Consider the following 18,194-nt stretch of genomic DNA (forward strand, 5'->3'; position numbering starts at 1 on the left):
GTCCTGGACCTGAAACTTCTCAACAAACACGTAAAGACCAGGCGGTTCCGGATGGAATCCCTCCGCTCCGTCATCGCCTCAATGTCCCAAGGAGATTTCCTTGCATCGATCGATATCAAGGATGCATATCTCCACGTACCGATTGCTCCAGAGCACCAGCGCTTCTTGCGCTTCGCCATAGAAAACGAACACCTGCAGTTCGTGGCACTGCCGTTCGGCCTGGCAACAGCCCCACGGGTTTTCACCAAGGTTATGGCTACTGTAGTAGCGGTCCTCCACTCTCAGGGTCACTCGGTGATCCCGTACTTGGACGATCTGTTGATCAAGGCACCCTCTCTAGAGGCATGCCAACACAGCCTCGACGCTACCCTGGAGACTCTCCAGAGTTTCGGGTGGATCATCAATTTTCCAAAGTCAAATCTGACACCGGCCCAATCGCTGACATATCTTGGCATGGAGTTTCATACCCTCTCAGCGATAGTGAAGCTTCCACTGATCAAGCAGCGGTCACTACAGACAGGGGTACAATCTCTCCTTCAAGGCCAGTCACACCCCTTGAGGCGCCTCATGCACTTCCTGGGGAAGATGGTGGCAGCAATGGAGGCAGTTCCGTTCGCGCAGTTTCACCTGCGTCCACTTCAATGGGACATCCTACGCAAATGGGACAGGAAGCCGACGTCCCTCGACAGGAACGTCTCCCTCTCTCAGGCGACCAAAGCTTCCCTTCGGTGGTGGCTTCTTCCCACTTCATTATCGAAGGGGAAATCCTTCCTACCCCCATCCTGGGAGGTGGTCACGACGGACGCGAGTCTGTCAGGGTGGGGAGCGGTTTTTCTCCACCACAGGGCTCAGGGTACGTGGACCCAGCAAGAGTCCTCGCTTCAGATCAATGTTCTGGAAATACGGGCAGTGTATCTTGCCCTGAAGGTGTTCCAGCAGTGGCTGGAGGGCAAGCAGATCAGAATTCAGTCGGACAATTCCACAGCGGTGGCATACATCAATCACCAAGGCGGCACACGCAGTCGGCAAGCCTTCCAGGAAGTCCGGCGGATTTTGATGTGGGTGGAAGCCACGGCCTCCACCATCTCTGCAGTTCACATTCCAGGCGTGGAAAACTGGGAAGCAGACTATCTCAGTCGCCAGGGCATGGACGCAGGGGAATGGTCCCTTCACCCGGACGTGTTTCAGGAGATCTGTTGCCGCTGGGGGGTGCCGGACGTCGACCTCATGGCGTCCCGGCACAACAACAAGGTACCGGTGTTCATGGCACGGTCTCAAGATCCCAGAGCTCTGGCGGCAGACGCCTTAGTTCAGGATTGGTCGCAGTTTCAGCTCCCTTATGTGTTTCCTCCGCTGGCACTGTTGCCCAGAGTGTTACGCAAGATCAGGGCCGACTGCCGCCGCGTCATCCTCGTCGCTCCAGACTGGCCGAGGCGGTCGTGGTACCCGGATCTGTGGCATCTCACGGTCGGCCAACCGTGGGCACTACCAGACCGACCAGACTTGCTATCTCAAGGGCCGTTTTTCCATCTGAATTCTGCGGCCCTCAACCTGACTGTGTGGCCATTGAGTCCTGGATCCTAGCGTCTTCAGGGTTATCTCAAGACGTCATTGCCACTATGAGACAGGCTAGGAAACCAACGTCCGCCAAGATCTACCACAGGACGTGGAAAATTTTCCTGTCGTGGTGCTCTGCTCAGGGTTTTTCTCCCTGGCCATTTGCCTTGCCCACTTTTCTGTCCTTCCTTCAATCTGGACTGGAAAAGGGTTTGTCGCTCGGCTCCCTTAAGGGACAAGTCTCAGCGCTCTCTGTGTTTTTCCAGAAGCGCCTAGCCAGACTTCCACAGGTACGCACGTTCCTGCAGGGGGTTTGTCATATCGTTCCTCCTTACAAGCGGCCGTTAGAACCCTGGGATCTGAACAGGGTGCTGCTGGTTCTTCAGAAACCACCATTCGAGCCAATGAGAGATATTTCTCTCTCACGCCTTTCGCAGAAAGTGGTTTTTCTAGTAGCAGTCACTTCACTTCGGAGAGTGTCTGAGCTTGCAGCGCTGTCATGCAAAGCCCCTTTCCTGGTTTTTCACCAGGACAAGGTGGTTCTGCGTCCGGTTCCGGAATTTCTCCCTAAGGTGGTATCCCCCTTTCATCTCAATCAGGATATCTCCTTACCTTCTTTTTGTCCTCATCCAGTTCACCAATGTGAAAAGGATTTGCACTTGTTAGATCTGGTGAGAGCACTCAGACTCTACATTTCTCGTACGGCGCCCCTGCGCCGCTCGGATGCACTCTTTGTCCTTGTCGCTGGCCAGCGTAAAGGGTCACAGGCTTCCAAATCAACCTTGGCTCGGTGGATCAAGGAGCCAATTCTCGAAGCCTACCGTTCGGCTGGGCTTCCGGTTCCCTCAGGGCTGAAGGCCCATTCTACCAGAGCCGTGGGCGCGTCCTGGGCTTTGAGGCACCAGGCTACGGCTCAGCAGGTGTGTCAAGCGGCTACCTGGTCGAGCCTGCACACTTTCACGAAACACTATCAGGTGCATACCTATGCTTCGGCGGATGCCAGCCTAGGTAGACGAGTCCTTCAGGCGGCGGTTGCCCACCTGTAGGAAGAGGCCGTTTTACGGCTCTCTTACAAGGTATTATTTTACCCACCCAGGGACTGCTTTTGGACGTCCCAATTGTCTGGGTCTCCCAATGGAGCGACAAAGAAGAAGGGAATTTTGTTTACTTACCGTAAATTCCTTTTCTTCTAGCTCCAATTGGGAGACCCAGCGCCCGCCCCTGTTTTTTTGTGTGCGCATGTTGTTCATGTTGAATGGTTTCAGTTCTCCGATATTCCTTCGGATTGAAGTTACTTTAAACCAGTTTTTAATTCTTTTTCCTCCTTCTTGCTTTTGCACCAAAACTGAGGAGCCCGTGGGAGCACGGGGGGTGTATAGGCAGAAGGGGAGGGGCTTAACACTTTTAAGTGTAATACTTTGTGCGGCCTCCGGAGGCATAGCCTATACACCCAATTGTCTGGGTCTCCCAATTGGAGCTAGAAGAAAAGGAATTTACGGTAAGTAAACAAAATTCCCTTCTTTTTTAAAAGACAATAATAGAGGTATCTGAATTATGGTAATAGATGCAGTTCTTTATTATTTAAAGGGAATCTGTCACCAGGTTTTTTGCTCCTCCATCTGAGAGCAGCACAATGTAGAGACAGACACTGATTCCAGCGATGTGTCACTTACTGAGCTGTTTGCTGACATTTTGATAAAATCACTGTTTTCTTTGCTGCAGATCTGGCATTTATACAGAGCGCATGAATATGCTGGACTACCTGCAGCACGCCAAGTAGTCCTGCAATGATAACCTACTGCTGATTAATCAGTGATTTTATGAAAACTGCACTAAGCAGCTCAGTTAGTGACACATCACTGGAATCAGGGTATCTACCTCTACATTATGCTGCTCTCAGATTAGGTAGCAAAAACCTGGTGACGGATTCCCTTTAATTGCATGTATTTTTGGCTAAAAATCTTATAATTGGGCTTCTTTAAATATTTTGCAGTCTGTGCTTTCTTAAACCTCTGAAGTGGGTTGTCTATTGCAGGCTGCAGAATGGGCTAACTGAGGATCCATCATTGAATTTGTTGTGATGGTCAAAAGGGAGAGTTTTTTATCTGTCTGTTTTTGACCTTAGGCCACATCAAAGTTAAATGTGCAGTGGAACAAAGAATCTATAAAAGCCAAACGGTGCAAAATTTTTAATAAAACGGAATAGCAAAAATTATTTTTAGCCCCAAATACATGTTTTAAATTAAAAAAAAGTTACTATAGGCGGACAACTCCTGTACATCTACAGCCATCCAAATTAATTATTATTATTATTATTATTATTATTAATTATTATTATACCTTGTTGCCTCTATTTGATGTTTTCCAGAAATATAAAATGGTTGATCGGTGTTGTGTTCCTCAAACACTCCCCAACGAAGATGAGCCCACTCATGAACAAACACCTTTCCTGGAAATGTAAACAGTGAGGTTCTTTTGTCATTTGTTAACATATTTATACTAAAATGTATTTATCAGAACAGACTGAAAATTTCATGATCAGTCATACATTTCCTCTCCAGAAAAAAAATCACTATAATCAGAATGTGTCACATATTTTATATATTGACACATTAACGTTTTAATTTTTTAGAGCATGATGTAAATGAATATTAATTACTGTAGTTTCCATAGTTTCCACTAGATGTCAGCACAACAGGCTGGTAAAAGAAAATCATCTCACTTTACAGCCTGCTGTGAAAGTTAATGTTATCTTTACAGGGACTGTCTACCAGGGCAACTGTTTTTAGGAAGCTCGTCTAAATTAAAGAACTTAGAAAGGAACATTCTGGAAAATAAAGTCACTTTCTTACCATAAGGACCATAAAATGATCTCACATTTTCCTGCAGCAAAAAGTTTGGGGTCAAGTGAATATATTGTCCCTTCTCTCCACATCCGCCATATTGTCGTGTATAAGGGGCATCTCCAATACTTAAGAACATATCTCTAATGACAACATCTGCCTGGATTTATAACACAGAAAAAAGAAGAAAGTGATTAAAGTTGATGGAAAAATATTAATGTTTATAAAAAAAATTAATTTCTCTATCGCTTTCATTGGGGGACACAGGACCATGGTCTCTCGCTGGCAACCATCAAGGGGCAGGTTTCGGCTTTGTCTGTTCTTTTCGAAAGAAACCTAGCATCACGTCCGCAGGTCAAGACGTTCATCCAAGGAGTCGCTCATCTGAATCCGCCATATCGGGCTCCGCTAGAACCATGGGATCTTAATCTGGTTTTAGGTTCCCTCCAACTGGCTCCATTTGAACCACTCAAAGAATCTTCATTCTCACACTTATCCTGGAAAGTGGTCTTTTTGGTGGCGGTCACTTCAATCAGGAGAACGTCCGAACTGGCAGCTCTTTCGTGCCGCTCACCTTTTATTGTTTTTCACCAGGACAAGGTTGTCCTGCGCCCGTCTCCGGAGTTCCTGCCGAAGGTGGTGTCTCCTTTTCACCTGAATGAGGAGATCGTGCTTCCATCCCTTTGTCCGGCACCCACTCGCTCCTTGGAAAGGTCACTACACACTCTGGACTTAGTACAAGTGCTCAGGACTTACGTCTCGAGAACTGCGCCTTTCCGCAAATCAGACAACCTGTTCGTCCTGCCTGCTGGTGCCAAGAAGGGCATGCCGGCGTCCAAGGCTAGCATTGCCAGATGGATCAGGTCAGCCATTGCGGAGTCCTACCGAATCAGGGACAAGTCCCCTCCGAGGGGAGTAAGAGCCCATTCCACCCATGCAGTTGGGGCTGGTCCTGTGTCCCCCAATGAAGAGTCAGAGAAAGAGATTTTACGGTGAGTACACAAAAATCCTTCTTTTTCCCAAAAAAAATCATATTGTTTTGTGCGTTAACAAACAAATGCTGTATACAGTATGACAGTCTTACCTTCTCATACTGTTCTCTTGTCCGGTTCTTATTGGTCCATGACCAAGTTTTAGGAATTAAGATCTTTGCACTTCTTATATAAAGCCTTTGTCTTGTAGCATTGAACAGTTCATGTGTCGCGTCTTTCACCATTTTCTTAGAAAACAATAAGGAATTTGCATTAAAATTAGTACTAATAAATAAAACAAGCTTAAATGCAATAACATAGGGCAAACTACAAAATAGAAGGGGGCTTCATCAGAGAAAGTAACTGCAAGAAGAACAGGTTCGATTACAGACGATTATGGGGTAAAGTAATTTTCAATGATGAAGACCTCTTCAGACGGTTTGTGACATCTGGAAGAATGATAATCTAAGGAGGAAAAAGGTGAGCGCTACCATGAATCCCATATCTGCCAACAGTAAAGCATCCTGAGACCATTCATGTGAGGGGCTTCTCATCCATGGAGGGGCTCACTCACTATTTTGCCTGATAACACTGCCATAAATAAAGAATGGGATCAAACATCCTCCAAGAGTAAAGGCGGCGTCACACGAGACGATAGATCGGGCGATCGCATGAGCGATCGCACCCACCCCCGTCGTTTGTGCGTCACGGGCAATTAGTTGCCCGTGGCGCACAAAGTCGTTAAACCCCCGTCACACGTACTTACCTCCCGAACGACCTCGCTGTGGGCGGCGAACATCCACTTCTTGAAGGGGGAGGGACGTTCGGCATCATAGCAACATCACACAGCAGCCGCCCAATAGAAGCGGAGGGGTGGAGATGAGTGGAACATAACATCCTGCCCACCTCCTTCCTTCCGCATTGCCGGCGGGACGCAGGTAAGCTGTTGTTCATCGTTCCCGGGGTGTCACACGTAGCGATGTGTGCTGCCACGGGAACGACGAACAACCGGCACACAGAAGGAGGAACGACATTATGAAAATGAATGGCGTGTCAACGAGCAACGATAAGGTGAGTATTTTTGCTCGTTAACAGTCGTTCGGAGGTGTCACACGGTACGATATCTCTAACGATGCCGGATGTGCGACAGATCGCACGATATATCGATATATCGTACCGTGTAACGCCGCCTTTAACTTCTAATTCCAATGATTCAGGAGCATGGTGGAAACCATGTCAAAAGGCAACTGTGAGAAAAAACATTGACATTTTGAGCCTTTGAGCTCAATCCCGTTGAGAACCTGTGGTTAAGCCTCAAAAAGAGGATGAACAAACAAAAACATAGAAAAGAAATAATCTCCAAGCACAGATTAGGTAAGAATGGGTTGTCATCAGCCAGGATTTGGCGCAGAAGCCGCTATCCAGCTTCCAGAGAGAAGGACAAGAGTTTTGAAAAATCTTTGTCAATAAAAGTTTAAAAAATTACGAAATGTTTAAAATTGTACTTTAGTAACAATAGAAACAACTGACTAAAAGATCTAAAAACACTGAAGCAGCAAACTGTGAAAAGCAACATTTTGTCAGTCTCAAACTTTTGGCCACGACTGAGTAAAATATCCAATTCTAACAGGGCCGGAAATACTTATGACGCAACCCGTGCAGCCACAAAGGGGCCCAAGAGGTAAGGGGGCCCACTTTCATGTCCAGCAGGTGGACTTGTGCATTATGATGAGCTCTTGGACTGTAAAGGGCCCATATTCTGTTCTTGCCCAGGGGCATCTTCTCTCTGTGTCCGCCTATGAACTCAAAGCCACCAGATCAAGACCAGAGTAGACTACATTTTCACTCCCCTTACATGCTATATACTAGTGCATCTCAATAAATTAGAATATCATCAAAAAATGAATTTACGGAATTCAATATAAAAAGGGAAACACATATATTATATAGAGTCATTACACACAGAGGGATCTATTCCTATATATTATATAGTCATTACACACAGAGGGATCTATTTCACGTGTTTATTTCTGTTAATGTTGATGATTATGGCTTACAGCTAATGAAAACCCAAAAGTCATTATCTCAGAAAATTAGAATAATTACCACAAAACACCTGGAAAGGCTTCCTAAACGTTTAAAATGTTCCTTTAGTCTTGTTCAGTAGGCTACACAATCAAGACTGCTGACTTTACAGATGTCCAGAAGGCAGTCACTGACACACTCCACAAGGAGGGTAAGCCACAAAAGGTCAATACTAAAGAAGCTGGCTGTTCAGAATGCTGTATCCAAGCATATTAATGGAAAGTTGAGTGGAAGGAAAAAGTGTGGTAGAAAAAAGTGCACAAGCAACCGGGATAACCGCAGCCTTGATAGGATTGTTAAGAAAAGGTCATTCAAAAATGTGGGGGAGATTCACAAGGAGTGGACGCTGCTGGAGTCAGTGCTTCAAGAGCCACCGCACACAGACGTATCCAGGACATGGGCTACAAGTGTCACATTCCTTGTGTCAGGCCACTCACGACCAATAGACAACGCCAGAAGCGTCTTACCTGGGCCAAGGAGAAAAAGAACCGGACTGCTGCTCCGTGGTACTAGGTGTTGTTTTCAGATGAGAGTAAATTTTGCATTTCATTTGGAAATCGCGGTCCCAGAGTCTGGAGGAAGAGTGGAGGCCACAATCCAAGCTGCTGAGGTCTGGTGTGAAGTCTCCACAATCAGTGATGGTTTGGGCAGCCATGTCATCGGCTGGTGTAGAAACACTGTGTTTTATCAAGACCAAAGTCAGCGCAGCCGTCTACCAGGACATTTACAGCACTTCATATTTCCCTCTACCGACAAGCTGTATGGAGATGCAAATGTCATTTTCCAGCAGGACTTAGCCCCTGTCCACACTGCCAAAAGTACCAATACCTGGTTTACTAACCACAGTATCACTGGGTTTGATAGGCCAGCAAACTCACCTGACCTAAACTCCATAGAGAATCTGTAAGACACCAGAGCCAACAATATAGACAAGCTGAAGGCTGCTATCAAAGCCACCTGGGCTTCCATAACACCTCAGCAGTGCCACAGGCTGATCCCCTCCATGCCACATTGACGTATTGATGTGTAACGGGGTGCCAGGGGTGCCTCGGGGATTGTAGTCGTGGCCCCTTTTTCTATCAGGCTTATCCCCGGCTCCGCCGTCACTACTGGGACAGGGGATTGTTCTGTGGGGCAGAGTGTGGTGGAAGAGAGCATACTGTCAGCCGCAGGAAGACTCTTCAAGCAGGGATCAGATAAACCAAATGACATCTTTATTGCATGAAGTTTCAAAGACAGCTCAATGCACTGCTTTTGTAGCACACGGTCACAATTCCTGTCCGGGGAAATCTTTCCTTGTTGTCTCCTCTAGTGGGGATGTGCCCGGCTACTCCACTTCACCTAGGCTCCCACTCCGGCTAACACAGACTGGACCCACACCAATTCTGCTTCACCATTGAGGACACTTCTTCTCTCCTTCCCTCCGTTCTTCCTGTCCACTCAGCTCCACACTCTGCCCCTGGCTGTTCCTTCTCCCCCGTCCCGGAATCAACTGCCTTCAACACACACACACTCCCTTTCGCCCTAAGCTGCCGGCTCCTCCTCCCTCCTGTACAGTTTCTATGGGGACAGACGTCCCACCCGGCCACTAGGGGAAACCCACTAAAACAGTGCAAATTACAATAAAACATCAACATAAAACATCAACAGCTTTGTCTACCCCAGCGGGGGTATCTTCAGGGGGAAACACTGCACCTCCTTGTAAGGGGTCTGCCCACCCCTTACATTCCTCCCCTCTTTCTGCCTAAGCCTCCCGGCAAGGCACGAACCTAGAAAACACAATTTAGTAGCAAGACACACTTTGAATAAAACTTTAAAACCTTCATAAACAAAGTCAACCACGGAGCGCACAAGTTCTGCACCCGGAGTCCCTCCTGGGAGCTCCCGGTCTTTGTAGACAGTGTGCCCGGAGACCGTGACAGCACTCCCGGTCTTGGCTGGTCTTCTGCCCGGAGGCTTTCACAGCACTCCCGGTCTTTGTAGGTAGGAGTACAAACAGTAAAGTCTCCGTTAACAACACAGAGGGAGCCCCTGGCTCAGTCCAGCATCAGGCTCCTTCCGGGCTCGGTAGCTTAAACATGGTTGCAAACTGTGGAACTTTTCCGGCTCTTTTAACAATGCCGGTACTCAACACAAACAGGTCCATTACCTCCGGTCATTACGGGTCACACGGGGTGGTAAGCGCGCTGCCATTCGGCCCGCTGAGCCCTCACATAATCGGAAAGGGACTGACCTTCCAAGCGGCGCAGCCTCCGGAATGGTTCGTAGTTGACTGGTGGTTCTGGCGCCTCTGTCTCCGGTTTTGCCTCTTCAACCCCCGACGGGGGTGACGGGGTCGCTGACCGGGACGGCTGGGGACTACCCACGACAATCACCGGGTGTGTGACCAGACTCTGGTGAATTGCTAACACCACCGGTGTCCCCTTTTCCGGGTCAGCACTCAGTCCTGTCATGACTTCTGGCGACACCGCCAGCGTGTTTCTCGGCTGGGAAGTCTCAGCCAGCACCGGTCTCTGTTGGGTACTTCTCCGGTATTGGCACTCTTCCCATTCAACCTCTTGTTGCCACTGTGCGGCCTCTTGTGCAGTGGGCATCCGGGTCACTCCTACGGCAAATAGGCCCCGGCATCCCACTTCTCTCCGGAACTTCACCTTTTCTCCCGGGTACAGCGTATGAAGGCGTTGTGGTAAGCCCTCAGTGTCCAGGTTAACCCGGTTGTAGAAAAAATGGTCACCGGTCTCCTCGTCCTCTATGAAACCATAGCCCTCCGCTTGATTGAATTTGACCACGGTGCCAACGGTGCATTGCCCTCAAACTCGTCGCTAAGGGGACCGGCCATCATCTCACGGGCCACGGTCTCGGCCAGCAACCTCTCTTGCACTGGATCAGTTTCAGGCGGTGGGGACTGTCGTCGGATCAGGGGCGACGGTTTTACTGGCTCCCAGAAGAACCCCCATTTGTCCTCCTCCAACTCCGGGGCATGCTGCTCTCCCGAGGTAGGAACTTCTGTAAGGACTGGAGGTCCTGCTTGGTCGGGCGCAACCACCTCCGGACTCTGGAGGGGTGTTCCCGGTACCTCGCTTCCCGGCTGCAGTATTGTTTTATAGGTGGCCCGGACTTCCGTGGAGGTTTCACCGGTCACGGCATCCCAGGAAGTGACCCACGTTACTTTCGCGGGCCGCTCCGGGCCTCCTGGCACAGCCGGTAGTTTAATAGTCAGGGCTTCCTCGACTGTAGACTTCTTCGGGCGTCCTCGCCCCAGGCTGGTTGCCACCAGCGCGTTCACTGCAGCTTGCTGCTTCGTCGGAGTTTCCATCTCACTTGAGGTCAGTTGTTGAGTTGGCGTCTCCTGCAGCTCTTTCTGTAATGGCGCCGGAGACAGTGGAGATGCTGGGGAAGGTGGAGACGATGGGGAAGGTGGAGGCGGGCCTTCTTTTCCCGCTCTTGCATAGACTCCACCCCCAGTCTCGCACATCAAATCGACCCAGCATAAGCAACTCTTCTTTTTTCCTGCACTGCCACCCTCTTCACATGTTTTCAGTAACATCTTAGGGCCAGCACCTCCCCTCTTTGGACGGCGTACTCTGTACTTCTTTTTCTTCGCCGGCCAACTCAGGGTCTTTCGTTTGGCGCCAATTCTTCGCGCGCTCGCTGTGCTCGTGAAGACGGCGGCCATCTTAGCGCCATCTTGTGCCCGGTCCAACGCCTTAGGCACCACTTGTTCTTCCCACCATGGAATCGGGACCCTTCGCCAATAATCCGGATCCTGCCGACTACGCCACATGTAACGGGGTGCCAGGGGTGCCTCGGGGATTGTAGTCGTGGCCCCTTTTTCTATCAGGCTTACCCCCGGCTCCGCCGTCACTACTGGGACAGGGGATTGTTCTGTGGGGCAGAGTGTGGTGGAAGAGAGCATACTGTCAGCCGCAGGAAGACTCTTCAAGCAGGGATCAGATAAACCAAATGACATCTTTATTGCACGAAGTTTCAAAGACAGCTCAATGCACTGCTTTTGTAGCACACGGTCACAATTCCTGTCCGGGGAAATCTTTCCTTGTTGTCTCCTCTAGTGGGGATGTGCCCGGCTACTCCACTTCACCTAGGCTCCCACTCCGGCTAACACAGACTGGACCCACACCAATTCTGCTTCACCATTGAGGACACTTCTTCTCTCCTTCCCTCCGTTCTTCCTGTCCACTCAGCTCCACACTCTGCCCCTGGCTGTTCCGTCTCCCCCGTCCCGGAATCAACTGCCTTCAACACACACACACCACTCCCTTTTCCTAAGCTGCCGGCTCCTCCTCCCTCCTGTACAGTTTCTATGGGGACAGCCGTCCCACCCGGCCACTAGGGGAAACCCACTAAAACAGTGCAAATTACAATAAAACATCAACATAAAACATCAACAGCTTTGTCTACCCCAGCGGGGGTATCTTCAGGGGGAAACACTGCACCTCCTTGTAAGGGGTCTGCCCACCCCTTACAGATGCAAGAATTCATGCAAAAGGACCCGACCAAGTATTAAGGCATTTACTGTACAGACCTATCAGTAGGCGCCAACATTTCTGAGTGTAAAATAATTTTTTAGTTGGTCTTATATAATATTCTAATTTTCTGAGATAATGACTTTTGGGTTTTCATTGGCTGTAAGCCATAATCATCAACATTACCAGAAATAAACACTTGAAATAGATCCCTCTGTGTGTAATGACTCTATATAATATATAATAAACACATGAAATAGATCCCTCTGTGTGTATTGACTCTATATAATATATAGGAATAGATCCCTCTGTGTGTAATGACTCTATATAATATATAGGAATAGATCCCTCTGTGTGTAATGACGCCATATAATATATAGGAATAGATCCCTCTGTGTGTAATGACTCTACATCATATATAGGAATAGATCCCTCTGTGTGTAATGACTCTATATAATATATAGGAATAGATCCCTCTGTGTGTAATGACTCTATATAATATATAGGAATAGATCACTCTGTGTGCAATGACTCTATATAATACGAATAGATCCCTCTCTGTGTAATGACTCTACATCATATATAGGAATAGATCCCTCTGTGTGTAATGATTCTATATAATATATAGGAATAGATCCCTCTGTGTGTAATGACTACATCATATATAGGAATAGATCCCTCTGTGTGTAATGACTCTATATAATATATAGGAATAGATCACTGTGTGTAATGACTCTACATAATATATAGGAATAGATCCCTCTGTGTGTAATGACTCTATATAATATATAGGAATAGATTCCTCTGTGTGTAATAACTCTATATAATATATAGGAATAGATCCCTCTGTGTGTAATGGCTCTATATAATATATAGGAATAGATCACTCTGTGTGCAATGACTCTATATAATACGAATAGATCCCTCTCTGTGTAATGACTCTACATCATATATAGGAATAGATCCCTCTGTGTGTAATGATTCTATATAATATATAGGAATAGATCCCTCTGTGTGTAATGACTCTACATCATATATAGGAATAGATCCCTCTGTGTGTAATGATTCTATATAATATATAGGAATAGATCCCTCTGTGTGTAATGACTCTACATCATATATAGGAATAGATCCCTCTGTGTGTAATGACTCTATATAATATATAGGAATAGATCACTGTGGGTAATGACTCTACATAATATATAGGAATAGATCCCTCTGTGTGTAATGACTCTATATAATATATAGGAATAGATTCCTCTGTGTGTAATAACTCTATATAATATATAGGAATAGATCCCTCTGTGTGTAATGACTCTATATAATATATAGGAATAGATCACTCTGTGTGCAATGACTCTATATAATACAAATAGATCCCTCTCTGTGTAATGACTCTACATAATATATAGTAATAGATGTGTGTGTAATGTGTGTGTAGATCTGTGTGTAATGACTATGTAATATATAGGAATAGATCCCTCTGTGTGTAATGTGTGTGTGTAGATCTGTGTGTAATGACTCTATATATAATATATAGGAATAGATCCCTCTGTGTGTAATGACTCTATATAATTTATAGGGGTAGATCCCTCTGTGTGTAATGACTCTATATAATATATAGGAATAGATCCCTCTGTGTGTAATGACTCTATATAATATATAGGAATAGATCCCTCTGTGTGTAATGACTCTATATAATATGTGTTTCCCTTTTTGTATTGAATTACTAAAATAAATTAACTTTTTGATGATATTCTAATTTATTGAGATACACTTGTATATTTGCCTTCGTTTTTGATAGGAGCACCACTTTTTGAAGAACAATTTTGGTTGGTTTTCTTAAGAAAGTGTCAACGATTTCCATTATATTAAAATGTCTTGCAGGTACAGATAATACTTACGTGTTACGGTTCGACTGTATAATGACCTTACCTGAATGTTTTCTAGGAGCACAACATCTTCGGGTACCTCTGGGTGGATGGCGATTACGATATCATCATATGCCCCAACGTTACACTTCACCATGGAAGCCTCAGTTGTGAAGAAGAGGGCTTGAAATCCCAGTAGAGCCCACACGCTCCACGTCGCCATCCTGTAGAGAGGCACCTTAACCCAAGTGTATTTTTACTTTATGATGATATAGAATGTGATCGAGAAGTTTATAAGACCTTTATTGCTTTCTTCCCCAGATGATTGGGTGACGGTGCAGTCATGGCCAATCTCAGCTGAGTCAATAGTGTAATAAGACAACAGGAATAGAACAGGCGTTTTCTGGGTGAAACTGGAATTCGCTGTTGTCAGAGCAATTAAAGAAATATTTTTGGATTTTGAGTTTTAGTAAAGTTTTGTAAATTTGTCATTAAGAAATCAAAGGACATGTTGAGTTAGAGGTCCTCATGGTAAAATTAGAATTGGGCTTCATACTGTTTATACGCCTGAAAAGTCTTATTCAGAATCACTTTGGCTATTTTTGGGTGCCTGTTATAAAATATCATGTTTATTTGGATTTTAAGAGGATTTAGGTACAGAATACATCTATTAACCAAGCAGTAGAAGCCTCGTCTTTCTGTGCCCTCTGCTGATGTGAAATCTCGGGTGCACGGTAAATTCTTGCTTTTTATGTAGTCTCATCTGTATGCCTTTAGGTGTAAATGCCTATATAACCTATATCGTGTGATCTATGGATCTGGGTGTAGGCACAATACAGAGAAGGAGCAAAGGAAGGTACTGTACTGCCTAAAAATATATCTGTTCAGTACACGCATGGTACTTTAAAGAGAACCCATCAGCACAATTTTGTAAAGTCATGGTTGTAATGGGGCTGTAATATTGTCACACTTAACACATGGCAGTCGCGTTCACACCAGCAGATGTCTGACGCACAACAAAAACACACCTCAATAACACCACAAACAAGGGGGACATCGGGAAAATGATAACAATGGTAGGCCCTGGTTCTACTGAGAGAGTAGGTGGGACATGTCGTGTCCTTACCTTCCGCTGTACCCTGTACTCCTAGCCAGACACTATACAGGTTCCTCACCTGTCACCGAACAGGCATACCTGAAGCCCTGAGAATCCCTACTATAGTGCAGACTAGGCAGAGGGGAGGTAAGGTACACTTCACCCACCACTGAACTAATTCAACAAGCAGGTAGGTGAGACAAACATGGGAAAAAGAACTGAAATGGAGAAGATACAACTCAGGACGAATCCACAGCAGCTCCTTCCACCAAGGAGGCCAGAATACAAATGGTTTTGCATAATCAGCAAAGATTGCTGGGAAACCTTGCTACTTAAACACAAATGGGCGTGGCTACAGAACCGCTGCAGCTGACCTGCACTACTGGAAAGCTGCTAGCAGCAAAACTGACATTAACTGTTTAAGCACCAAGAGAAACAAAACAACATTTAAATGAAGAGTCCCAGATGGAGATGAGAGTCTCCAGTCCTAAAGCTGTCACTAGTCTCTAAAAACAGGGAGACGACCATGACAAATACCATTTATAAATATGATACCCATGGTAAATAAATCCACTTTGTGGTTCTCTGTGCAACTTTGGCTTTCTACACTCCCTGAATCCTTCCGGGCATGCTCTCGATCAGAATCAAGCATGTCTCGATCGAAATCTGATCCCAGGTCTCTTCTACACGTTCCGATGTTGGTGTATACTGGTCTCTCACTTAGGGATGTATACGGCTTTTGTCAGGATCCAGGACCGGGCCAAACGGGGGACTAATGTGATCCTCGCATGACACTCGGCTCGCGCTGGCAGCACAGCAGGAGCCGAGTGTGGCTGCGGGGGGCGGTCTGGCTCTGTGGAGGGGCGGGCCGGCGCTGAGGAGGGGAAGGCCGGCTCTGAGGAGGGACGGGCTGGCGCTGAGAAAGGGAGGGCCGGCTCTGAGGAGGGAAGGGCTGGCGCTGTGGAGGGGAGGGATTTATCTCCCTCTCTCCTCCGTTGCTGGCTTTTGCCATTCTCGCTCTACACTTGCATTACACCGGTGTACTGCAAGTGCAGTGCGATTTTTTTCTCGCCCCATAGACTTGAATGGGTGCAAGAGAAACAAGACTCACATTACAGTCGCAGCATGCTGCGATTGTTTTCTCGGTCCGATTAGGGCTGAGAAAATTATCTGTCACGGGTGCTGACACATAGGCTAATATTGGTCTGAGTGGAATGTGATGTTTTATCGCATTCCACTCGCACCAATTTTCATGCCATGTGGCTTAGGCCTTGTAGCTTTGCTCTGCAGCCTGTGACTTGCTCTGGTTAGAATTCCTGTTTGATCTGACTCCTTGTTACTGTGCCCTGACCTGTACCCTTCCCCGCTCGTCCGTCTGTCCCAGCTCCTGTCTTCCCGCTCCTCTCTGTTGTTTGTGTTCCCCTCTGCATACATGATCTCCCGGCTTCCAACTCAGTTCTGTTTTCTAACTTGGTTTTGATCCTCCCTTTGCAGTGACTCGACTTTCCTGGCTTTAGACCCTGACTGTTTGGCTACTATTTTGCCCCTGGTGGTTTGCCGGGTAACTGCCTGCTGAAGTTACTCTGCTGTACTTCAGCTGTCTTTCTGTTACTGTGTTATTTTGTCTCTCCTTCACTACTCTGCTGCCACCTAGTGGGGAATACGCTGTACTACGTCCTACCAACCCTTTGTACAGCGTGAGAGCTTTATCTTCAACTGTACCCACAAGTGTTGGATTGGGTTGAGGTCTGGGACCTGTGCGGACAATCCAGCTCCTCTACTTCACTTTCATTGAACCATTTTTTCCCCAATCTCGTATGCTTTGGGTCATAGTCCTGCTGGAACACTATGTCGGCCTCTCATACCCGTAGTACCTGAGTGTACGAAGTAACTAATCTTGTAGGATACTCACATATAGCTCAGCATTGAGACCACCATCCATCCTCGTCAAGTATCCAACACCTTTGGCTGTGAAACACCCCCATATCATCAGGCTTCCTCCAATGAACTTGACAGTTCCTTCAATTTCTTGATCCGTTAGCCTCTTTTTGCCTTATTTCTCACAGATCTATTTGCACCTCTCAGGGCCGTCTATTACTCTTGTCTAGTTGCTCCAATTACCCGTTTCCAATCTTCTACTGTCCATTTTTCGTACTTTTTGAAAACTCGAACCGACGCTTCTTATGATGATACTGAAGTCGAGGCTTTTCCTACATTCTTCCAGTCACCATTCCCCAGACTTGTGTAACGTGCGTGGCTCGGTGCTTGCATGGACATCCGTGATCTCACTATTAGGAAGTAGACGAGCCGCCTCCACTGCCGGGTTTGTCACACCAGAACTGATAGACCTTGTGATGAACTGACTTGTTGACTTCAATACTTTCCCTGGACCTCCACCTCTTGGCTTTTGAATGGATGGACAGACTATCTTATTCTTCCAATTGTCATGGCCTCACATGATGCGGTTTGGCAATATTCTTAGCCAAGAAACCGCTATCAATGAGATGGATGATGCTGTTCCTCTTTTATTGGGAAATCTTCATGGCTGCTACTCAATTCGAAGCAGTAACTTTCACTTGGGAATCAACCTAATAACACATTGAGCTATTAGGGAATGTGAGAACAGATTGTAATTTATAGTATACAGGAAGAACAAGATTTTTCAAACACCAGGAGCAAAACAGTAACAATGCAATGACATGACAAGAATCTGCACAACTAATCATATGCTAAATAGTTAATTCTAATTCTAAGTCTAATTTATGTATGAGATAGCCAAGATGATTGTCTATAAAATTAAGGCAGTCTCACTCACACTGCAAGCTGTAGTGGATGAGATATGGAGCCTGAAAGTCAAAAGATCAAAACATTGTTACCATTATGCTTGTCACTGTACTGTTACTTGCTCATACTATTGCAATTGTCTCTTCAGAGATGAGCCACCTATTGAAAGTAGAAATCCTAAAAGTCAATATTGATCCTTGACTTACCACCCTGGTCGTCTAGTGGACTGGATTGGCTCCAACTCTAGGTGGCTATCCAGTGGTCCAACCCTAGCCTGGTACCATTCTATGGGAGATTTTGGGGAAAAACAGGGATTCTCTGGAGTGTTTGGTTGTTACCGACACTGGTCTTCTGGGTCCCTAGAGGATAGGCGGTGCATCTTGGTTGGGATGCAGTACCTTGTAGCTCCCTGATTGCTTCAGGGGGGCTATACACTGTCCAATCCAAAGTATGCAAAAAAAAAAGCCCTCCAAAATTTTTCAAAACAGTTTCAAGAAACGGTT

General features: G+C 46.5%; 1 pseudogene; it reads right to left on the bottom strand.

Annotated features, from left to right (window-relative positions):
* The window catches only part of LOC142248995 (calcium-activated chloride channel regulator 1-like), a 62,291-nt pseudogene extending 48,257 nt beyond the window's left edge, over window positions 1–14,034 (bottom strand).
* Window positions 14,035–18,194: the final 4,160 nt, after the last annotated feature.

This window comes from Anomaloglossus baeobatrachus, chromosome 8 (assembly GCF_048569485.1).
Source record: "Anomaloglossus baeobatrachus isolate aAnoBae1 chromosome 8, aAnoBae1.hap1, whole genome shotgun sequence".
Classification (NCBI taxonomy): Eukaryota; Metazoa; Chordata; class Amphibia; order Anura; family Aromobatidae; genus Anomaloglossus; species Anomaloglossus baeobatrachus.